Raw genomic sequence first — 26212 nt, 5'->3', positions numbered from 1 at the left:
ATGATGCCCAGTCACTGTCCCTATCTTTTATATCTATTCTCACTCTGAATAAAGTTGAGCTGTTTCACTGAAGCTATTTGGAAAGCTATTTACAGTGTTCAAAGCTCTCTGTCCTTGCTTCTGCCCCTTTGTCCTCTTGGGCTGGTGGCCAATAGACTTCAAGGAAAAAGGGGACCCCACAAGTTGTGATGTCTCTTTACAACAATGCCTAAGAAGTCAAATCAGGGAATAGCATCTACACACACTTTTTGTTGTAATTTCTCACTCAGGCAAGTTTTGTTTGTTTGCTTTGTTTTGTTTTTTATTTGTTCCTGGAAAGACAGCTGATCCTTTGTCTCTTGTCTTATTTTCCTCAACAAAGGCCGTACAATTGATAACACAGCCTGTTTAGTATCTTGTATGTATATGCTAATTTCAGGGATTACAATGTATTCACTGCTTCATCTGTATTTACAGGAATACCCCCATACTAGAATGGTAACCCCAATTATCAAGGAGGCATGCCAATCCCTACCAAACCAAAGAAACCAGTCACCTTGAAATTCTCCTGAATGATACTCAACTATCAGATGGCTCAGTCATGTTTGTATCCCTTATTAACCAGCATGAATATACCTTCCAATATTACATTGCATATAAATATATCTCAGGATCAAATCTGTAAGTGATCTACACTCACATTTATTAGCCGTAGTTGCCTAATTCAATGACCATTGCAAAGACATGCAGTCTTTCCTTCTCATGTTAGTTTTAGTTCTGTCATATCCTACTCAAATGTTTATTTTTTTTCTGGAAAGATATAAATAAGTGTTTACTCAGTCTAGATAGGCACCATTAATAGACCAGATAAATGATTTTACCCAATGAAGCTCAGTTAAACACTGAGTTTCTTGGGGTTAATTCCAAGAACGTAGCTATAGGACTGTTTACAAAAAGATTAATGGCTCAATGGTTGCTGAATCAGTGTAAAACTCACTCTAGGTGGCTCCTGAAAGAGCACTTATATCAATCTGTGTTCAGGAACTGCTGGAGAAGATGAGACAGAGGGTACAGAGGTTAGAGAAGATAAGAATTAAGCATTATCTTCCCGATTTGACAGGACTGTTACACTCATGAACTCACAACTGTTGTTGCCTGCACAAGACATGTGAATGATCAAGCCAGTCAACTGTTTAATATGGAGAGAAAAGGGTTTTATGAGCCCACCTCTGTCTGTAGAGCTATAGACAAGATGATGGTGAAGGAAGAATCAGTTCTCTTTAAGGTGAGGCCCCCTGGTAGTTCAATCATGTTCCAGTGGATGGCCCCAACCCATGAGTATATGGTAAAACAAATTGGACTCAGTAAGTTATTAAAAAATAATTTTAAAAAGATGGCATGGAGTTGACAAGGTAGGGAGGGGTCACTGAAATTGGTAAGAGTTAAGGGAGAAGTTGGAGTGAATAACATAAAATATATGTATGGCATTATCAGTGGATTATTAAAAATGTTGAAATAATAAAAATAATAAACAAACCATTAGGCTCCTAGGCAGAGTGGATTTTCTCATCTAGCAGCAATCATTTTGCACTTATACAACCTACAGGAGGTGCCTTGTAACCATGCAATGTTTAGCAACTTCCTGAGACTTGTATATCTCTTTTATTTCCTAAGCCTTGCTTGGATCCTTTACTTCTGCTTCTATGAGCATCTTCCTCTCTCCAGTGTTGAATATTTCAATTTGGAGAAAAAAAACTATATGAAATTAGAAAACAAAACAAAATAAGAATAGACTTTTTAAAGCATTAATTTTAGATTACAAAAGAGAGGTGATTAGAATAAGACAACAGGTTTTAATTCCACATTATTTTGATATATATATATATATATATATATATATATATATATATATATATATCTCAAGGAGAATAGGATTTCAGATTTAGAAGCTCTTTGGGTAGTAATCTAGTAGACTGACTTTCTATCATGAAAGATGTCCTGGGTTTGGTACATAGCACTGAAAAACATAATAAAATAAATAAAATAAATGAGAGATGTAGTATTTTACATCATCTTGTGTGGAATACTTACAGCATTCATTATTTGCATATGTCACAAAATATGTTGCCAGCCAACTTACAAAGTTACCACAAATTTATACTCTCCATTTCCTACGAATTATCTTTTTACAAGTGCCATTCACACCATATGCACACTGAATCTGCCATCTACAGACCCAATTATTTGAGTCACAAGCCAAGAAGAATCATTCCAAGCCATAATTTCGTACATAAACAGGTCTGCTACAATCCAGAAGTTAATCACACTCAAATGAATCCATTAGCTAACCAACATATTTGTGATAAAACTCCAATCTGTTAGGCACACAAATGGTCTGGAATTAGACTGTGTTGTGGTTAGAACCATATGGTAATTTTCCCCCTTAAAAACAAGTGTGGAAGACCACTTGCTGAGGCTTTTGATTTGTTAATTTTGAAATCACCAAAATGTCTTCCCAAAGACTATTTTATTTATCCATCACAAATCAGAATAAAGAAAAATGCTTGAAAAAAAATAAGTCCTTGCCAACTACTAAAAGTAAATTATAAACAGAAAAAAAAATGTGTTTATACCTATACTACTGAGGATTACACATAAAACAGTTTACTAAAAACTGGAAGGAAATGTAATATGTATAAGAAACTCTACCTAGATGAATACCAAGGAAGAACTTACTACAAAATGAATAGATAAGGCTTTCACTATAACATATACAGCTGTGCAGATGAATTAAAATATATGCAAACAAGTTCTATGTAGTAAATAATGTGACCAATGATTTTTGACAAGGAATGATAAAATGTAGAGACTGACTTTGTCTTTGAAAAAGAAAAAATGGGCTGATTTAATACAGATGGTGCAAGATGAAGATACTTTAAACCTTGAGACACACCATTCTTGGGTAGAAATACTCAGAAATAAAGAAAGATGGAGAATTACAAGGCTGAACAGGTAATTTGGCTTGGGAACCATGGGAATTCTGGTTGTGTTATTAGAGAAGGATCGAACTTTGGAAAATGTTTACAATGAAGCTGAAAATAGCACCACTTTAGAATGGCTGAAAATGAAATACTAAAGGTTTAAGTGATGCTCTTAGAAATCTAAATTATCCCATTATTGATGGACATCATCACCATGGCTCCTCCCCAAACTATAAACAGTTCTACTAAATGACCCAGTCTTACTATTCTTTGGTAAAACTGAAGGACTCGAAATACCACAGAGTTACTTGATCATCAATATTTGTTGCATAATTAACAATAGCAAAGGTATAGAACCATCCCACCTGTCCATCAACAGAATAATGAAGACAAATAAAGAAGCTGTGGTGTATATATACACAAATGGGTTTGGTGCAGCTACAATTAATGAAAATTATGTAATTTTCAGGAAAATGAACACTAATGGATATTATATTAAAAGAAGTAAGACTAAGAAACAAAAATATGTTATTTCCTCTTATCTATTGATCTCAGTTTACAGAGCTACAAAAAATGTATGCATATGTGGAAATGTATGCATATATGGATGACATAAAAGCATAAGAAACTGTTGATAAAAGGAGATGGAAATTAACAGGAGAGGGGTGGGAAATAACAAGGAGAATAGGGAGGTGGGGCAAAACAGAGTCAAACTACATTATATACTCACAATGAAAAACATCCTCATGAAACTTAATATTTTATAAAATGCACTACATGTGTGCTACTCCACATGTGCGGGGAGGGGGGGGCAGATGCACTTGTGTAGCTGTGGATGCTAGAAGACAACCTCAGGTGTCTTTCCTCAAAACGTTTCACTTTGCTTTTTGAGATAGTCTTTCTTAGGACCTAGAGTTCACTGTTTAAGCGAGGCTGGCTAACCAGGTAGCAAAAGAGAGCCTTGTATGTCTTCAATGCCTCAACTGGGCAGGGATTATAAACTAATGGCACATAACATGGCATGGCTTTTTAGAATGGGTTCTGGGGCTAGAATGCAGGACTTTATTCTTACTCAGAAAACAGTAACCTTGCTCCATCTCTAGTTCTAATGGTACTATTGACATGTATTTAGAAAATTATTTCCAGGAGAGATTTAAAACAGATTATATAATCTATGAGGAAACCATATAAATCCATGTAGATATAAATAGAAAAGTAAAAGTTAGTGAACCAAATAATATTATAAATGGAGCTGATTAACATCTCAGAATATAGCATTATCTATAATTTGCTGATGGTGAGCCATTATGACCACTTATTAGCAAATTCTGAAAAGGAATAAAAAAATTAGTGTTGGTTTTTTTATAGGTTGTTGTGATTAATTCCATCTGTTGCTTAGAATTATATTTGTAGACTTTGAATAATATTTCTGTTATACCAGTACTTAGAATTATTAACTGAAGGAAGTTTAATGTAGTCATGACACTCTTCTGCCATTTATAAAAAGCTTTCTGTTAAAATTCCTGCCATAGTCTTTATCACAAGCAGAGATTAAATAAAATTTTGGGTAAATATGGAACTTTTATAATTTAAGATAATTTAAAAATAAAATCATGAGACATTTTCTTCTTGTGTTTTCTAAAATCCGTAGAAAGAATTCATAGCATGGTAAGAATTACAGCAAAGTTTAAATCATTAACAAATAATAAATTCAAGTGTTCTATTGATCTTGATCAAGTAGGTGAAAAGAAACCATGTCAGACATTTCAACAGAGAATATTAAATATAGACCATTCATAATGTAGCATATGGGCAACAAAAGGACACAGGAAAAATGTAACTGTATGACTAGATTGGAAAAACAAAAATATTTAAAATTTATTACTCTGGATTATTTACAAGAGTAGCAAAGACCTGTAACTTACATCCAGGAAAGGGGCATGTAATTAATGAATGGTGTAATTAAGGAAGAATGAGTTTTAATTTAGTAAAATAAACCTCAGGGAAAGCTATATGATGTTTTGGAATGAAGCACACTACTGGCCATTACTTCAAAAAAGCAAAGGAAGAGTGAGAGAGATTTTTCCTCCCTTCTTCCTACTTTTCATTCCTATTGTCCCTCAATTTGAGTGAGAAGAAAACTGATATTCTTTTCACAAGTACTGTACACAAACTATGTTTCATACTGACCACCATTTAATTTCCCCCTTCACCTCCCTTTAGTCCTGTTCTTTCCTTGAAATAGTTTCCTTTTAAATTTCATATCATATATATTACACATGATACATATTTAATATTTAAATATAGCTTGTCTATTTGGAAGAAAAATGTGTTTACTTAACTCTGGCCCCCTTAGCTTAGCATGATGATTGCCAGTTCCACTAATTTTCCTTTAAGTAGCATACTCTTGTTTTTCTTTATAGCTGAACAAAATCTCATTTTATATTTGTAGATGGTATATTCAGAAATAGGGGCTTATGTTTATTTTGTGGAGAACAACCAAAAGCCTTGGCAATAGCCTGAGCTGTTTGAGAGTTCTTCTTCTATTACTCATACATGTGGTGCCCTCAGCAACTGGGCATCACTGTCAAGTTTTGGAGAGTAGTAATAGCACCACTGGTTATAGACTACGTATGGTGTTTGTAGATCTATGGTACCTCACATGCTGACAGCTCCAAAATAGGAACACATTTCTGCCACCTGAATTTTTCTTATTATTCTGGGATGCCTAGTATGAGAATTATTATCCCCATTATAGTGTGGCTCTATTTTAAATCTTTTTATATATGATTATGCAAATACTTTAAGTAGCTTCTACAGTAGTATGCTTGTAAATGGCCTTTTAATTCCCTTTTCATATCTACTCTCCTGTTTATTTCCCATATGTCTTTCTTGCTGTGGTAAAACAGCATGGCCAAAGCAACTACTTATGGAAAGGAAGCCTTTAACTTGGGGCTCTTGAATGCTGAGGGTTAGAGTCCATGACCATCATGGTGGGCATGACAGCATAAGGCAGACAGATATGTTGCTTGAGTAGTAGCTGAGATATTATATCTTGATCCACAAGCAGGAAAGTTGAAATGGACATTTTTTCTGGATAGATACCACATACCTAAGTTTAATCAAGACCAGATAAACTATTTAAATAGTCCAATAACCCCTAAGGAAATAGAAACAGTCATTAAAGGTCTCCCAACCAAAAAAAGCCCAGGACCAGATGGTTTCAGCGCAGAATTCTACCAGATCTTCAAAGAAGAGTTAATACCAATACTCTCTAAATTGTTCCACATAATAGAAACAGAAGGAACATTACCAAACTCCTTCTATGAGGCTACAATTACCCTGATTCCTAAACCAAACAAGGATGAATCTCGATTCTTAATCCTAAGTTTGCAGTATTCTTTTAAAGAGAAGTGCATGTGAAAAGGCATTTATTTCTACTAGTAAAACTGGTTGGTGTATGTTAGGGAGTTGATACAGGAGGTTAAATGACCCATGGCTTTGTGCTCTCAATGCTCTTTCACTGTCCCTTCTCTAAAGCTTTCACATTCATGCCCTTTCAACTTTCTGTGTTTTCTGTTTCATTGAAAGTGGGTATTATGTTATCATATAAATGAGACCAAAACCTATATTGACTTCTACATATAAATACTTTCATCAGAAAACAACTCAAAATATTCTCTGGCCCACATGCGTTTTGCTCTTCAATGTGACATTTAAAAGGAGATAAGGAAATGGAGTGTCAAGTTTTTAAAGTCACTGCTCAGTTGACATTTCTAAACAGCAAAGGATTATAACAATATTCGATGTAAGTTGACTAATCATTTCACAGGTGACCTCAGTTTGTGAGCATATTTAAAATCATACATAATCTAATCCCATTAGTTTACCAGTCTCAAAACACCATTTAATAATGTCTCCTTATTAATGTTAATAAAAACTGTATTTAAATGCATTTGTAAGTAAGAATACAAATTAGTAGGCAATCACTTCAAAAGTCAACCTATTGATGGAAATATGTGCAATGATATATTTTGTTTTGGAAATTAAATTAATTTTATTATTAAATCTATGTGCTCATTAGGCAAAAGTGAACATATAAAATTTTCTAATACATTGTTCAAAATTTACATTTAGAAATATATGAAATTACAACATTCAATGGAGAACCAAATTTTTTGTGGATTTACACTGCATCAGCAATAAAATCAACCCAGAAAATTATATACAATGCTCTCATTCTTAGCTTACCTGAGATTTAAAAATCAGAGTATTTATGCATTTCTAGATTGACAAAAATGTATGAATGCTTGTCCAACATTTGTTAAAGGTCAAACATGTGTATAGAAGGTAACACATTGTTAACATTTTTATATAAACTTTAATGCTCTCATGACACTACATGCTAGATACTGCTTAAATAAGCTATTGTGTTAATCCTATAAAGTGAGTTATATTATCTTCCTTATTTTACACATGAGGAAACAGAGTCAAAATGGATAAATAGTTTCCCCAAGAGCATATAATAATTGACACCCTTATTTGTACTCAATCTGTAGCATAAACCATCTTTTTTAAAATATTGCTATTCCTCACACTTTACATAGTAGGAAACAAAATAATGCTTGAAATGCAAACTGTTTTTAAAAGGGATATTTCAAGATAGAAGAAAAAGTCCTGTCTACATAAATGAGTATTTGCACCAGCCATGAAATGAAAGGATAAAATCTGAAGAAACTCTGAATTCTATAGCTAACGCCTGAAGCCAAGTCAAAAGCATGATGTATTCAAAGAGGGCTGCAATTTTGTCCTAATCTGGAATATAAAATGAATGTGTAATCAGCCTGACCAGGTGCTCATTTATATGAGAAACTTTGGCGTTTTTCATGAGGAGAGAAGCAGCTTGTTTCAAAGGGGTACTTAAGAGTTCAGCATGCACAGGTTTAAAGCTTGACCCTCCCTTATAAGTAGTTGTATAACATTGAGCAAATTGCTTAACCTCTGTCTCCCACAGCGTCCTCGGCTTGTGAAATGAGGCTAGTAACCATAAGACCTCTGTGGTTGCAATGAAAATTAAATGAGTTATGTTTAGAAAGGACTTAGAACTACGATAGAAATGTAATATAGCTTTTAAGTGAAGATGCAATGCGTCCAGGGCCACCCAAGTAGATGATGTTAAGTTTCCATGTTCTATGTGACTTTGTACTTCATGAGGCTATACCAAGGGAGTATTTTTAACTAAACTCATGATCACTACATGGATTCCAATTAGGTTCATGAAAGTGGTAGCCACATAACTTTATAAGCTTCATTTCTTTCATTCTTTAGTTATTTAGGTCTTATATCTCAATTAGTAAATACTAACATATTTAATTTTACAGTTCTGTCTGTTTCATTGTGAGAAGTTTCACATAGGGTTTCAATGTATCATCTAATATTTTGATAGAAAATACTGAAACAGAATAATAGTGTATGCCTTGCTGTTTGTTTGTGTGCACATGGATGCTGTTCCTTAGAATCTGAACTTCTTTGAAGACAAAAATAGAATAAGAAAGTATGGGAAGAGATAAATGAAATAAATGAAGGTGTGAATGTGAATTATGTTCTAAATATTTTAAGTGGGAAAAATACAAAAGTTCACAAATCAACTCCAAATCATAATCATTAAATGTTGTGATAAAATTATATATTTTAATCCTTGTTGGGGGGGCAGGGCGGGTGTGTGTGTGTGTGTGTGTGTGTGTGTGTGTGTGTGTGTGTGTGTGGCTCGACCAGTAAAGTACTTGCTGACAAAGCAGGAGGACATGAGTTGGGTCAAAAGTGCTCACATAAGCTAGGCACTGTGGCCCTTTATAATATTGGTGGGTTCAAATTCAAGAAGCTCCTCGGGACTTGATGACCAGTCATGGTATCTCATTCATTGTTCCAGGTTCAGTAATAGAATGTGTCTCAAAAATAAGTTGGGAAGCAAGAGAATAAGACACCTGACATCAGTTTCTTGCTTCCATAGTCACACACAAGAGCCTAAACACACACGCGCACACACACGCACGCACGCACGCACGCACGCACGCACGCACGCACGCATGCACATCTCATACACAGACACATTCTACAGTACTGCGAATTATGAAGTGCTCTTTATGTGCGTGAGCACTTTAGATATTTTTCTTCATTTCTGCATGACTTTTGTAGTTTGAAGACGCTTCTAATGATGATAGTGGATCTTTTCTGTATTTGATAAAAAGTTGTTTTATTATTTCTGAATTTCTTTTTGAAACATTTTATTTTATGTATACAGGTGTTTTGCCAGTGTATATGTTTGTGTACAAGCCATGCTTAGTGCCTAAATCCAAAAAGGATGTCATATCTCCTGAAACTGGAGTTACAGGTGCTTTTGAGCCATATGTACATGCTTGGAATCAAACCTGAGTCTTCCAGAAGATCAACTAATCATCTTAACCATTGAGCCATCTTTCCATCAATATATTTCTGGCCTTTGTAGTCACCTATGTGGCTATTGTATCAGTATGAAGTCTTCATCTTAAAATCTGTTTCATGTGGTTTTTTTTTTTCCTAAGACAGTCAAGAAATTTGAAAAGTACAAAAGGAGGGAAAAACAGAACAGAAAAGTAAATGAAACAAACATTTGGTGTGATGCCACCATTTGGGGCACCAATGTTTCCTATATAGACATATTTCCCCCCAGTTTATTACTTATAAGATGAGAAATCATAGTAGAGTTCTGTTGTCTAAAAATAAAATCGTGATGAACAAAATTGGAATGCAGACACTTTAATTTGTGGCTTCAAGGCTTACAGTGACAGCCTGTCTGAATCCTGGGTTATACTTGCAACACTTGTAACCTGCAAACAAACACCCAGGAGGCTGACAGGTAAGGAAGGGGTGTGGTGGGGGAGCTTTGCCTGCAGCTAGTTTATCATATATACTTCAACGATCTTTAGGGAAATGACCAATAAGTCAGACTGGTGCAAATACGTCTACTGAGGAAATTCTTAATACCCATTCTTATCAAATTGAATCACCATGGGGCTAATCTTCTACAAATTATTTCTGAGAGTTGACATTTTACGTGCACATTAAAGCATCCTATAAAGGGCTCGTCAAGCTGGAGAGTGGCTCAGCTGATCCCTGTCAGCCTTCAGCTTGGTTTTACTAAGCTAAGATTTTACATCCTTTGCACTAGTGAAACCTGGCAAGAAGAGAAAACAAACAAACAAGCAAACAAAAAAGCTATGGAAGAACAGGAAAGACATTATACTCTTAAAGGAGCTTAACTCAAATAAGTATTTCCTGATCATTAGCGTTTTCTCTTTAGATAAATGAATGGATGATGCTGATTTTCTGTACTGTAAAGGGACAAGGTTGTTGTCACTGAAAATATATAACTTCTTAATGGATTACAGTTCTAAACCTCCCAGTAGATGAAAAGATTGTTTAATCCCTATAAGATATGACTACTGAATTATAAGTCCTCTAGGTATAGCTGAATGTGTAGTATAATAAACCCATTCAACACATTTTAAAGCTGCATAATGAAAAGAATATTATCTTAGCCATTTCAGGGGAACACTAGATTAGTAAATAGACCCTTCAGTTAGTGCTTAAAGTTTTGGAGGAGTGGATGTGGGTGGGAAGACAAGAAACAAAGATATCAAGGCATCATTACCATATATGACACTAACCCTTGCCTTACATAGTTCATTTACCTATAACATTTAAGAGTATTCTATATATTATTTGTTTTATATTTTGAATATGTAAACAACACTGAGAAATTGGTTATCATTTATCCTAACTTACTTAAAATATATTGCTGTTTACAAATACCCAATGCTTTTGTCAACTTTAACTTTGACTAAGCATATCACAAATTTTGAACCAAGTGTTCTTAGTTACACCACTGTTTTCCCAGAACATGAAATATTTGTCAATTGCCAATTTTAGCTAGTAAATAAAGTAAAATTCATTTTCCTTATTGAGACAGAAAAAGTTTTCCTTTACATTTTATTTTCTGCAGTATAGCCTATGTCTTAATTATCTAAACCTAATAATTATTTTAATTTGGTTTCATGTGAACTTCTCTACTCTTTCAGAATCATTAAGATTACTATGATTTCTGTATCATTGGCTCCTAAAGTCATTTTCCATGCCTCATTTTATTCAAATTCCAAGCATCCCTGACTACATTCACCAGTCCATTTCCTTCTGGCACCACCCTCTCACGCTCTGTATCTCTTACCTACTAGATGACATAATGTCAACTTTTTCTGCAAGCTGTGCTCTTCCTATCAGATGTTAAAGCTCCCCAGGTATATTTAAATATTTTCCTTGTGTTTACTTTAAAGTTATTTTTTATCAGTATCACAGATTTAATTAGTAAATGAACACAGATGACTTCAAGACTTAAACTTCATTTTAGAGCTAGATCCCAAACACTGAATCTGGATAATGTTGGGCTCTCTTACTCAATTTATGGAACACTTCCAAAACTCAACGTCTGTCTTTTATATTGTGCCATGACCAAGATAATTTATAAAAGAAAACATTTAATTGGGCTTAAGGTTTTAGAAAGTTAGAATCTATGATTGCAGAGCAAAAGCACAGTGGCAGAAGGAGCTGAGAGCACATATTGCAAGCCATATGAAGGAGGCGGAGAGGGTACCCTGGGAATGGCATGAATCTTTTGAAACTTCAAAGCCCCCCCAAAGATTCATCTCTTCCAATAAGGCAATCCCTCTTAATCCTTCCCAAATAGTTCCACCAACTGGAGTCCAAATATATAGAAATATAAGCCTATGGGCACCCTTCTCAATCAGTTACCACAGTGTCCAAGGTTAAATTAGTTGCCATCTTTTTCCATGTACTAGATATATTAGCACTGTAACTTCTAAACAAATGAATAAACTACCTTACTTCATGGACAACTGAAAAACGGTGTCTTGATTATGGTCTTGGGAAAATATTTCAAGTAACAACATCTGACTTTACATAAAAAAATCTAGCTCATGTAGAGAAAATAGTTAATTAAAGTATTCTGAACTTTGATTATTTAAATGTCATAAGATTCTTTTAAATAATGCTTAAAATTAATATTTTTAATGAATATACTATATACTACATAACCTCTTTGAATGTGTAGGCAGAGACAATCAATAATAAAAAAATAGAAAAAAAGCTGTTCTCTTTTGTAATAGCTACTAAGATCAAACAGAAAGTTGTACTGTAATGATTGTGCACAGCACAAGTAATGAGAATATTAAGTATGAATTTTACTCTTAGATGCTGTTAATCTAATTCTGTACATGCCAATTTTAATTCAAACCTGATATATCCTGAAATTAATCTGGTTTAAATATTTTTGTTTGTTTAGATACAATGAAATATCAAAGTGTGATTTCTAATTACAAATTATTTCCACATATTTTATACAACTAAAGTTTAACTTCATTATGGTTCATGTGAATTACATTATTCACTATTAGTCAATAATGATGATATAAACTAGAATGTTGACTTTATTTTATATTCTCTTGAAGAATGTGAGCCAAGAATGGGGGAAGAATATAAATGCCAAGACCACAGTGTGCAACTAAATTGGGGGAAATGTCAATAACTGACTTTGCAAAGGTTTCTGCTGGTTTTAAAATAGAATATTGGTGCTTTTACTTCTGCTTCCCAACTATTGGCAAAATAAATTAGATGACAGGTTTTTTTTCTTTTTAAAAGTGTTAATTTAATTAACAATGTATGTTTTACATTATTTTGTTAATTTTTTATCGTGTATTTGATTCATAGTTGAAATTAAGTTTTGTCTAGTTTCTGCTATTTTACACTTTCTTCCCTAAAAGAACAGAACTGATACAAGATGAAGTATATACATATTCATTATATACATATGTATGCATATATACATGGGTGATTCTATGGATATATACATATATATATGACTATATAGTATAATATGAATGAATATTAGACTGGTTTTTCAAGCTGTGGCCCAAGTAGTCCTACACTGGCTATCTCATGAAGGAAAGGCAGACAATCTAAGAGTTGTTCAGTCCCCAAGACTGGATGTCTCAGCCGTTCAATTTGTGTTTTTTCTAGAGGATTTCTAGTGAGCTGCTAATCTTCTATCCATGTGGTAATCATAGACTTAGTTATAAAACAAACGAAGGGATGTCTCAGCAACAGGGCAGATGAACTTGCCAGTGAGAGTGAAGGCAAACAGGCCGAACGTGAGGCTTCCTTTCTTCTTATATATTCCAGATTTAGGGTAGGTCTTCCTACCTCAAATGATCAAATCAAGAATATCCATTATAGGCACGTCTAGCCACATGGCTGCTTTTATTTGATATTGGTTCAGTCAAGTTGACAACCAATATACACTTCACACTCACTTATCCTTCATTTTACATTCCCCCTTCCTCCCCTTCTTCCTTATAATCTTCACACACACACACATGCGTGCACAAGCGCACGCGCGCGCGCGCACACACACACACACACACACACACACACACACAAATTTAATTTGACCATTCATACTTATATGAAGTATGATATTTTGAAATCCACCTACCTCATGGAATAGATTACCCAGACTAACGTGATTTTCTTCATACATTGATTTTTTTTGTGTGTATCTCCATAAAAAATATCTCTTTGCAATTTATGAGTACACAGTGTGTTTATGTTATCTGTATACCCTATGTTATACAATAGGTATCGTGAACTCATTTGTTCTGTGTGCTTTGAACATGGTGTGTTTTGACTATTACCCATATGGTTACCTCACAGCTAACTTTACATGCTACTGACAAATGGCAGAATTTAGATTTTTAGTAAGGTTGAATGACATAACGTACTATAATTGTTCATTTATCTCTTTGTAGATGTTCAATTTGAATCCACATTTTAGTCTTGCTAAATATAGCACTGCACTGAACATGGGACTTACAATATTTCTTCAAAAAATGATTTTTATATCCCTTGAATATATATTTCCTACTACAATTGCATATTTTATTTTAGTTTTTCAGAACATTTACAATGGTTACACTAATTTGCATTCTTATTAATGGTGTACAAGGCCCTTCTTTTGTCTACATCCTTTCAGACATTTACTTCCTGTTTGGGAATAGCTGTTCAAGTAAATATAAGATGATGCTATAATGCAGTTTTGTAGTTTAATTTGCATCTCACTAATGAGTAATGAACCTGAGACACTTTTTTCATGTAGTTAGTAGCAATTTGTTTGTCTTCCTTTGATAAATGGTGGTTTCTAGTGCACTGTTTTATTCAGATTTTTTTCTTGTATTCTTGAAATTTGTTCCATATTTTGCATATACTATGCATGTGTCAAGTTTCCACTGACACATAACTGATAATTTTACTGGAATTCCCTTATCTGTGGTTTGCTTTTTTTTCTATTGCTATATTTATGATTCTTACTTTATCCCCGATTTTTGACAGTTTGATTATGATTTGTGTTGATGTAGTCTTATTTGGATTATTTCTGAGTTTTTCACAATCCTGCCCCAATTAGTTATAACTTGCCCAAAGTTTTGGAATTTTTCTGCCATTATCTTTTTCTATCACCTACTTTGTTTTCCTCTTTTCAAATTCTAAATCAGATTTTTAATCTATTTATGGTTATATATTTTTCAAATAGTATATATTTAGATATGCAATTTCTTTTTCATTATTATTTCTTTGATACTATTATATTCTCATATCCAAGTTTTTAAAGATGATTTTAACAATGTTAAAAACTTCATACAGTTGACTTGTTCTTGATTTTTTTTTATTGGCAATTCTGGAACTCAACCCAAGGTGATTTAATATGCAAGGGTGCTAGGTAAGTGTTGTACCCATAAATCATATTTTCTAGTTTTATTAGATTGTTTCTATATATCATTCAGCATTATTGAGCTTTCTTAAAACAAATGTTTTGAACTTGTCAATCAATTTATATTTTTGCACTTAATTATGGTCAACTACTCAAAAATTACTGTTTTGCAGTGATGTGCTATTTCCTTGTTTAATTTTTATGGTTTCTATTGTCTTATACTGATGCTGATGCATTTGACTGAATAACCTCTTCCAGATTTTATAAGTTATTTTCACTGTGCAAAGAACTTCCCATACGGAGGCATGATGAGATAATGTAAAAGCATTTAAGGATTGGCTACATGCATTGGTCAGACACCAGCAAAGGCAGCTGTTCAGAATCTATGCACGGATGATGTTGGCAGATGGCAAGGATTTTCAACTGCCAATGCTACAGATGTCCAGAGTGGTAGCATTAGTTGTGGGGGTTTTCATTGGCAATGACTGTAATATTCTTCTTAATCTCTATTTCTCACTGTAGGAAGATTTGTGACTGAGGATACCCCTCTTGGATCCAGGCCTGCCTTGCAGGACAATTATTAGTGGTGACACTGGTGTCTAATGAATGGCAGCAGTGGTGCCACCACTAAGTTGACATCTGATGCAGGGGAATTCGTAAGGAGAATGTAGCTCTGGGATTCAGTGCAGTAATGATATTAGTCCCAGGTATAGAGACATGTTACTGTCCTCCTTAGCTTCATTTGAGGAGCAGAGATTTCTGCAATATCTGGGAATCCTAGAATGAGAACTCAGGCACCAGTACTACTGCAGCTGCTAGAGTGTTTGGGCAGTTCCTGTTTACCTATGGTTTCTTAACTGATTCTTGCTACTCCATTAAAGACAGTTGAATCCTAGCTGATTGTTGAAAATGCCAACTAGCTTGCCATGAAAATACCTATGGTTTCTGAAATGTGGGTGGAATCATTAACATCCACAGCAGCTCAGTTTGGAAAATGGACAAAAGGGGTAGTGACACAGCTTCCTACTTAGGATTTCAATACTTAGATTTCAGTATATTGTTGAAGAGGCACAATAAATATACTAGATGGGATGGGGCTGTAAAGCCATTTGTCTCTTATCTGGCAGGAATGCTACTATATACTTAGAGGGATAACTTATCAGTGTCCTCTGTTGAGTAGACAACTGTGGTCCACAATGGTGCCCACTTTATGAATGATACTGACTACCCTTGCTTACATTGACCCTTTGCTTCTAGCTGTATGCAGCATTTCAGATATGCCATCACCAACTTTGTCAACTTGGATCACATCCATGTAGTTCTCTCTTCTGCTTCTCCACTGTGTTGATATACACTCTTTAATGGATTTCTGGAGTTTCTGGTGTGTGTTAGTGAACAGATACCCACCTTGGTTATTTGAGGTAGTAGAGACGTGTGTTATTATCTCATATCACTATCTTGGTTATGTCACTCTCTTGTTCTCCTTTTGGGCATTTTTGTAATAAATATCCTCATGGATATGTGATTATATATACATCCAAAATAAGCCTTTATTCTTGCTTTATAAATTCTATATTGTGATAATTTTCAGGTTTATTTTATACTTACTTAAAACTCCAAAACAATAAGTATAATACAATACAATTTAAATTTAAATTAACAGAGTAAAGTATATCTATGTACAGGTAAATATTAATTTATTTGAAAGCATTAGTTCATTTAATTGAAAAATGGACTCATAAGGTGAAATTCTCAAGATGAAAATTCCAGAGATTCAGAATAATTATCCCTTTACCCTACATATCATTAAGAATTGGAGTTGTGGAATAGTAATGTAAAATAAAATAAAATAATTAAAAAAGGAAAAAAAGAAAACAAAACAAAAAAAAAAGAATTGGAGTTGTGATTCAAATATAGGCCATTATATCTAAGTAAATATTTTTATTAACCCTCACAAAACCATTGTTTTCATAGATAAAGCAAAAATTCACAGCAATAGAATGTTAAGTTGTTTGCAAATTATGATCATTTGGATACACAGGAGCATCCCACCGGCAAATGAGGTACATATATAGGCTTAGTCTTCAGCTTCTGGTACCACTGAGATGTGATTAGTTCACAGAAACATGCACAAAGAAGATGTGGGGCCGGGCGGTGGTGGCGCACGCCTTTAATCCCAGCACTCGGGAGGCAGAGCCAGGCGGATCTCTGTGAGTTCGAGGCCAGCCTGGGCTACCAAGTGAGTTCCAGGAAAAGGCGCAAAGCTACACAGAGAAACCCTGTCTCGAAAAAACCAAAAAAAAAAAAAAAAAAAAAAAAAAAGAAGATGTGGGAACTTCTTGGTGGCAGTTAGTTACTGGAATTGTCTTTGAAGGTTCCTACCATTTTCCTGTGTGTTCTCTGTTTTCTGTCTTACAGGAAGGAATGTCCCTCTTTCATGTTCTTCTCTGAGGTTTCTGCTTTTACATAGGCCTAAAAGAATAAGGCCAACAAAACATAAGACAAACCTCTGAAATGATGTACCAAAATAAATGCTGAACTTTGATCAGTTATTTTGTGACAAATGAGAGCCCACATAATAGAGAAATTGTATCCACATTTGAAATGCAATATAACACCATTTTTGTTTTAACTTAATTTATACTGTTCTCTCAGAGAGGAAGAATCACACATACTCATTCATAATACAAATTCCATTTAGATTTCTAATGTCCTCCTATTATTTATGAATGTATGATGCAAATACTCATATCAAAATATTGCTTGAAGATAATACTTCATCAGACTATTAAATTTAACAGTGAATTATGAGAAGAGATGTAGGATGTCCTCTGATTAATTATCTTTCAAGTGCATTTGCTAGAGTGAACATACTTGGAAGACATAGGACTTTGTTCCTCTGGAATAAATGTAAGATGGACATAGTATATCATTTATACTAATGAGCAAGGAGATGTATGTCTACTGTCCAGCACAATGAAATTACTTTCTAAACCCAGTTTGTTGTGATGGAACCTGCCTTCCTTGCTCTCTTCCATTCAGCTTGTTCATGTTGCTTCCTAAACTGACACGAATGCCCCACTCCTCAGGCTGCCTGCTGTGTCAAATTTAGTAGAATAATTTGTCTCTGACCCAGGAAGTTATGAGTTCTGCCAATAACCATGAAACCATGGAAAACTCACTTGTTAGTTCATAAGTATGTTATGAACTTTAGTTCTCTAAAATGTTCTCAATTCTTCACTCAGTAATGATTTAAATTGTTTGAAAAAGACTACTTTTACTGAAACCTTTTAAACTTACTAACAGACTAAACATTTAAACTTTTAAACATATTAATATCCCACAAACTGTAGTAGAATGCATATTGGAAATTCCAACTATAAAATAGTTAAACTATTTTTTGTGACTTAGTACTCTTCCAATTGCACTTGTTTTGATTGGGATCCAAGAAAAAGGCACATTAAGATTCTTTTCATGTTTTTGCTTTACTGAGACTTCCATCATCCCATGGCACTGGATATCTCCTCGTATATGGTAGAAGCACAGTAACAGTTCCAGCCTAGCTAACCATTTACCAAAGGGACCAAAGTTACATTTCTTTTGGTGTGATAAAGGTGGAACAGAGCACCATTGCATATACCATGGTAGATGGTATGTATTTAAAAGAATGGTAGTGAACTAAATATGAAATAGAAACATTTAATCAAAGAAAATAGAAAGAGGATTCAAATTACACAACTATTTAGACATATCAAATGTGCCAAAGTCAAGTTAGGGATTTTTTTTTTTTTTTTTTACTACCAATGTCTTGTACTAAAAAATGTAATGCAGTTCACTGTAGGATATTATTAGCTAAACATCATGACTTGATTAGAGGTTCTATTTGATTTATACATGCTGATATTTTATATTTTGGAACTATATATATAATAAAAAGACATGCATGGCTCAAAATTTAAAAATAAATTATCTTAATACCAACTTCTGTTCATTATGCATTTTAATTACTATGATAAAGCTGTTCATCATTAAAAAGTAAATACATTTGTCAGGTAAAATAAAATAAGATGTACATAATTGACATGAAATCTTTTTAAAATTAGAGGCTTTTCAGAAACATCTTGGTTTTCCCTAGAGTGAAGCTGTGACAGTATTATGAAATCATGCAATCATTTGGGTTTTAAAATTGCCTGTCACTCACTATTCTTGGCTCTTATTAGCAAAAGTTTGATCCCACTCTTACTTTTAATGTCCCAAGATGTTTTGATCCTGTGTATTTCAAAAACACAAGTTAAAGAAGAAATGATTTGACAAGTTTCATGTCACAACATTATTCTATTACTTTTCCTCAAAATATGTGCACAAATGCCTTTCAACCTAGATGTGTTACCAAAAGCAAACCAAAGTATGGATTATACTTGCACCCAATTTGATAAAGCCATGAATTTATTGAGCTTACTTCTAGTAGTATAGATATAGAGTATACTTAAATAATATAATATACAGCCTAGATGAAGAATGATATATACAAGCCTGGATGACCCACAACAATTATATCACTGCACAGTTCAGTTTCATCATGGATGATGACATCTTTGAAGTTGCATTATGGAACACTTAACTGAGTTAATCTTCTATTTGTGAAATGTACTCTATCACCCCTACACAGATACACAAAGAAACACACACACACACACACACACACACACACACACACACACACACCAATACCATGTGTTACTGGGAAATAGAAATTTTGACTGAAATCTAAGATGAAGTTCTAGTGACTTTCCCTCACCTCCAATTAAATAGTATCAATAGTTTATTGCCATTATCATAGACTTTCTTATTATTCTACTGTTCAACTAATCCATAAGCATGACTGTGCATAAGAATCATGTCTAATGCTGATAGGGACAGGATAGTCATAGATGACCAAAAAAATTATGATGTAGGAGTGTTGCTTGTTCAACGTGTTATTAGATGGTTCTTAGATGCATATGGATATAAAATTGATCATGTTTTCCCCAACCCTCCTTTTACATCAAAACTGGTCTTGATTCCAGGTGTGAAACCTGGCACACTAAGCATGTCACCAATGAGACAGAAATGTCCTCAATTAAAAAACTAAAAAGACCCCAACACAAGTAATGCATCCTAGCCCATAACTCTAGCAGGCTTGCCTGCTAACACAAATGATAATGCTATCAGAAAACTATGTACACTTCCTGGAGGCCTTCTCTGCTCTCACTGTTCCCGCAGATCCAGTCATCCCTAGCTATGAAGGAGAATACCTGTGGCAACCTTTACTGTCCTCTCTGCTTCCATCTCTCAGGGATCCCACAGATCTTCCCCTTCTAAACTCCCTCCCTATTCTTTGTATTCAGGTGGAAGCTCCACCTAAGCCCCGATCCCCATCTCTCTCTCTCTCCAAACCCTATTCCACCTCAGAAAACCCTCCAAAGGGTGGCTCCTCCCCCAGAGATGTTCAAGACCATACCTACAGGGTATTTAAACTGTCCCCTAGAGAAGGGCCATGTGGCTTTCGATCTCTTCTCCCTGTCTCTTATCTGGGGGCTTAAAAATCATCCAGGAGTGTTTTTTTCATTAAACCTGGACTTTTAATTTGACCTGATCTGATTCATTGCATTGGCAAAGAAACCCAATATCGGGGTATGGAAACCTTTCACTTTGCTTTGTCCCACACCCCAACCCCAGCAGACATTCCCTGGAATATATCAGCTGATTAGGCCAGGAAAACAGATAACACACAGCCATCACACTCTCTGAAAATCAAGAGGAAAAAACAAAAACCATGGAACAAAACACCCACCCAGCAAAGTCAAATCCAGAATTCAACATCTAGACCTATAGTCATCCTAAACTCAGATGTCTAGATGTCAGCATAAAAACACAACTAATAATGGCAAGCACAGTATGTCTCCACTAGAGCCAGGTTATCCTACCACACCAGGCCCTGGATATTCCTACATAGCTGAAGCATAAGAAAAAGATCTTGAAATCACTCTATGAAGATGATAGAGGGCCTCAAGGAGGAAATGGATGCACCCCTTAAAGAAATCTTTTAAAACACAAACAGTTGAAGAAAAGGAATAAAACAGTTCAAGACTTGAAAATGAAAACAGACTCAATAAAGAAAACCCAAATTTAGGGAAATCTAGGAAAGAAAATTTTAGGAATTCAAAGAGGAATGACAGAGGCAAGCTTCATCAACAGAATCCAAGAAAATACATGGAAGACAGACTCTCAGGCATTGAAGATCTGTTAGAAGAAATGGATACATTGGTCAAATAGAATGTTATATCTAAAAAAAAAAAAAAAAAAAAAAAAAAACCCTGACAGTAAATCTGGGACACTATGAAAAGCACAAGACTAAAAATAATAGGGATAGAGGAAGAAGAATCCCAGCTCAAAGGCCCAGAAAATATTTTCAATGAAACCCCAGCTTAGACTACTAGCAATAGTGGTAAGGTTGCCTAAGCTGCATCACAGAGCCTTCATTCATTAACTGATGGAAGAAGATGCAGAAATCCACAGCCAAGCACCAGGCCAAGTACCAGGAGTCCAGTTGAAGAGAGGGAAGAGGAATTATATGAGCAAGGGGGTCAAGATTATGATGGGGAATCTACAGATACAACTGAACCAAGCTCATAGGAACTTATGAGCTTTAGACCCACAGCTGTGACCCTCTGCATATGGGAGACAGTTGTGTAACTTGATCTGTTTGAGGGGCCCCTGGCAGTGGGATCTGAACTGGCTTTCTGAAACCCATTACCTATGCTGGGATGCCTTGCTCAGCCTTGATGAAGGGGGAAGGAGTTTGGTCTTGAGAGACCAAAATGAGCCATCTTAGAAATAAGACAAATGCTTTCACCCTAAAATTAAGGCCTACGATTTCTCCTTTTGGGAATAGGCCATTAGTTACTGAAACCAGTCAGTTCAGATTCCAGAAACCAGGAACTGTAAAAGTACAGAGTCACAAGATAGTCACGAGGTAATGCCTGCCAGACTATGGAATGTCCTCTCCCTGGTTTCCAGGGTAACTGATCACAGAAATGCCCCCACCTGAGGGCAGCCAATGAGAAATGGTGGCAGACAACCACTCCCTTAGAAGTAATTTCTAGAAGTCCCTAGAAGCGAGCCAATCAGAATTGTACCCGTACTAGCACCCCTAAATGATGTAACCTTGTGACTTTTCCCTTTAAAAACTGAGCTTGCAGACAGGTGGGCGCTTCCTCCAGCCTCCACTGTGTTGGATGTATTGGACGAAGTCTCTGCCTAGGCTTGTATTGCTTTTGGATATCCAGAATTAAACCTTGCTTTTGCATTCCGGCATGCTCATCTTTGGTGGTCTCTCTGGGGGTCATGATCTGGGCACAACATTTGGGGGCTCTCCGGGATCCCCAGAGACCCCCCCCCCCACACCGGGACACCTAAGAGCTCCGGAGGTCCATCTGCACCTATCGGTAAGAGCGCTCGCTCCATTATCTTGTCTTTGCTTTCCTTTTACTTTCATTTTCTTATCGAAGCCGGCGGTTGAATCTGACAGGCTCACCTTGGCGGACGCGCCTGTAAGGTGACCCTGGAGGAGTTGGAAGACGTTCCAAACCCTCATCAGGACGCGGGGGTCCTTAGAGGTCCCCCCGTCATAGGACGCCCGAGAGGGGTCAGTCTGTTAGGACGCCCAAGAGGGGTCCGTCTGTTTGGACACCTGTGAGGGATCCGTCTGGGGATCGGGAGACTCTGTTGAATTGTCCTTGTCCCATCCATAGGTCTTTGGCATTATCGAGGCTCCCTCTCCGGACTCTCGTCTGCCTGGACCATCTGTAGGGCCCTTGTTCTTCCTTTTAGTCTGCCTATCTTGTTCGTCAGTGTTATTTGTTATACCTTCATAAATGTATAAATGTGTGAGAACTGTGGCCACATGTGTGAGTGTTTTATGCCTGCGTTTGTGTATGCATTGGGACTTGTGAGCTGGATTGCCAGCGGAAGGGATGGAGGCCCCTTTGGTGGTTGAACTGGCACAGACTAACCTAACATTGCTTCCTTGCTCTCTCTGACCAGAGCACAGGCAGCAGGCAGCAGAAAGCCTGCAATGAGTCCGGCAGGCAGCGGCTGCACAGCTGCTACTTCGGGGACCCAGGGTGCCACTGAGAGGGCTAGGCGGCCCGTGAGCATCACGGGGCCTAGATGCAGCGTGTTTGGGGCCCCAGCTCGCTCAAAAAGCTGTGGAGTAGAGGCTTGGCTGCATGGGAACTAGGCATGGCTTTGTGCTAGAGTGGGCTGTGAGCACTGTGGGGCCCAGATACAGCCAGCAGGTTCTGGCTGGGCTCCTGTGTGGACATGGGGCAGAGCTGGCAGGAGCCAGCAGGAGCCTCAAGGAGCTCAGTGTGGGGGCTGGTGGAGAACTAACTGCCCCTCCAGGGTCACAGCTGAGGAGTGGCCTACAGGTCTGTGGGCCCAGCCAGGGCATGGAGTCACTTTCAGTCTGCCGTTCTCGTGTAACAGCAATCTTTTGTCTCCATGGTGCATGCTTTCCCCCGCTTTCCCTGTCCTCCTCTTCCAAGCTATTGGGTGGGGCTCCCAAGACCTGCCCTCAAGCTAAAACCTGATCAAGGTCTGGCTCCAAGAATGGAATGTCACCAACAGTTTGTCTGCGGTACAGTGCTGATGCAAATTGAGTTATTCTTGTTATGGTATGTGCATGTATTTCTGTTCTTGTTTAAAATATTGTAACTTTACAATATATTCTAGAGTACTGAGGGAAATCACAAGAAAGACTTTGGTAAGAGTTTCTGTTTTGAAGGAAAAAAAGGTGGAATTTGTCTGGAGTAAATGTCTGAGGGATCAAAGGAACGGACTGAGGGTACATGGAAGGTTGTAGAAGGTCAGAGGGGATGTGATGTAAACTGTTTGTTATGGTTTCTTATACCTGCAAATACTGAATTTAAAAGTTGATTCCGGTTGGTTTTCATCTTAAGAATGGCTAATGATTCTGCAAACTGCTTATGTGTGTATGTATACAGGTATGTGACTTGAAAATGAAAGCAAGCTTTAACTGTATGTGTGTATGTGTGTAACTTGGATCCAACTGTGTGTATGTGTACAAGTAATTATTGTTTAGAAAAATGAGCTTTAAACAGCAACCACGTGGCTCCCTCCATCTTGGCTGGTGACCTCATGGGCAGCCATGTGGCTGGCAGCCATCTTTTACTAAGGTTATAAAGATCTACTTGGGTTAACACCTAATACTTATGTCTTTACCAAGTGTTCAACAGCAAGTTTCTAGAGAATTTAAATAGATGGCAACATATGTTTATTTGATTACTATTAAAGCTGCACATCAATGCTTTTATTCACAGGAATATACCTTGCTCTGGCAGCCAAACTTTGCAACATAAAGGAATCATAGGAAACAGCTGAGGTTTGCGAATGTATGGCAGTACTAGAGTTCCAAAAAGAGTCTAGTTGCAGTGGTGGAAGACATTTGAGAGATCGCAGTCTTTTAAGAACAGTTTTTATAGTTAAAAACCAATGGCTTAAAAAAATGTTTCTTCTTACCCAAGGTACGTTCAGGCTTAAGAATGTTGTATAATGATATTTTGTTTTGGTTTCTTTACTGAACCTGTATTTGATGCTAGAAGACCTTCAACTTAAAAGCATTGTTTTTAGGCTACTTATTGTAGACTGTTAGAGAACATAGTCAGTCATAAGTAATCAAGTTTTTTAATTGTAGTCAGGGTAAGTAAGTACTGATGTAAGTTTACTCATTTACTCAGTCTCTTGCATATGTTTTTAGGGTTGAGCTTGAAACAAGTAATTAAAAACAAAGTTTGTCTATTCAGATATACCTGGACAGCCCTCATACTTCAGAGATCTATAGAATATGGCATTTAAATGTTGATCTAAAAGCTTACTATATCAGACAGGCTTCCAGATCCTAGCAGTGACCCAAGGTCTCCAAAGAAGATTACATATGAGGCACCACAACATCTCTGCCTGAAATATGACAACACTGACCACAGGGCAAGATGCCCCAATGCAACGCCTGCCACCAGGACCCAGCCCAGACTGTGGACAAGCAGTAGGACACTGGAATTGATTGCACCCTTTTGCGTGATCAAGGTCAGTCTTCCATGTCCCAATTCCACAGGAAAAATACTCTGCCTTATGGACCTGATGGCGGAAGAAGATTGATGCTGTTCTGACTGGTGCCTCCAACATATGGAGACCTGGGTAGGGATTGATCCCTGTAATTTATAGGATTGGAAGCTTCTTGGTCTGCACTCAGATATAGCTTATCCTTCTCAGATTTCTGATAGTACTGATGGCTGGGCTAGCTCTAACTTTGTCAGCATGGCAGCATCAACCAGATCCTTGTGCAAGGCCATAGCTAGCTCGTTAGCTCACTTTTAGGAAAATGTTCTAAGTCATAAAGGTTCAGATATGAGTCTAAAATTGAGATATGTTTCAGATTACTCTCTTGTTCTATGGTTCAGAGCTTAACATTTAGGAGCCCTGATGAGCTGGTAGAGCAATGACTACTTACTATTCAGTCACAAACTCAACATTTTGGATTTGTTTTAGATGTCATCTAAATATGTCTAAATGTAAACCTAAAAGTGCTTCTCATCAGGTCAAAAATCTCTGTCCAATTTATACCTGGCTTTCTGGACAGAAGGAAAATGCACAAGCTTTTAACCCAAACCTGTAGTTCTTGTTGGGACTCAAAGGTATGAGTCCACTTCTGCTGTTTTACAGATACCCATTATGTCATTTTGTAAGTAGGCCTCAAAGGATCAAAAGAGTCATAAAAACCTAGACCCACTTCACAGAGGTCAAAAGGACCCCAGATAAGTATTCCTAAAGATGGTATTTTTCCTCTCTCCTGGTCTTGGGACTACTGATTTTCCCATTACTAAGGGTATGGACCTAAGGGTTCCAAATAAGTTCATAAATTTTAACTTCTGTTCCTAGTTTAAATTTGTCTCAACAGATTTCTACTCAGCTGGCAGTCACCTCCAGGTTTCAGTCGCTGACTCCACTGCTCCAAACGACTGTGAGCTCCAGACTTGCTAAAAGCTGACGTGGACCAGCCCAGCTAACATGGTTCTTCCCTGTCCCTATGGGGTCAGGCAGCTACATGCTTCTGACAAATGCCCCCTTGCCCAGTCTTTGACTAGCTTTTCAGCCTTTTGGGGCCCCCTGATATCGGCACCCCAATGCCAGCTCGAAGCAGTTCCAGAAGAGAACGTCACCCATGTTCCCTGTTCAGAAAAGGCTGAAATGCTGGGTCAAAAGAAAACTCCCTGGCATAGAGACAAGATGGCTAACTATACATGGCCATTACTAGAGAGGG

Source organism: Peromyscus maniculatus, chromosome 10 (assembly GCF_049852395.1).
Source record: "Peromyscus maniculatus bairdii isolate BWxNUB_F1_BW_parent chromosome 10, HU_Pman_BW_mat_3.1, whole genome shotgun sequence".
In the NCBI taxonomy this organism is placed as follows: domain Eukaryota; kingdom Metazoa; phylum Chordata; class Mammalia; order Rodentia; family Cricetidae; genus Peromyscus; species Peromyscus maniculatus.
The sequence above is the reverse complement of the archived record's forward strand: the minus strand, read 5'-3'. Positions refer to the sequence as shown.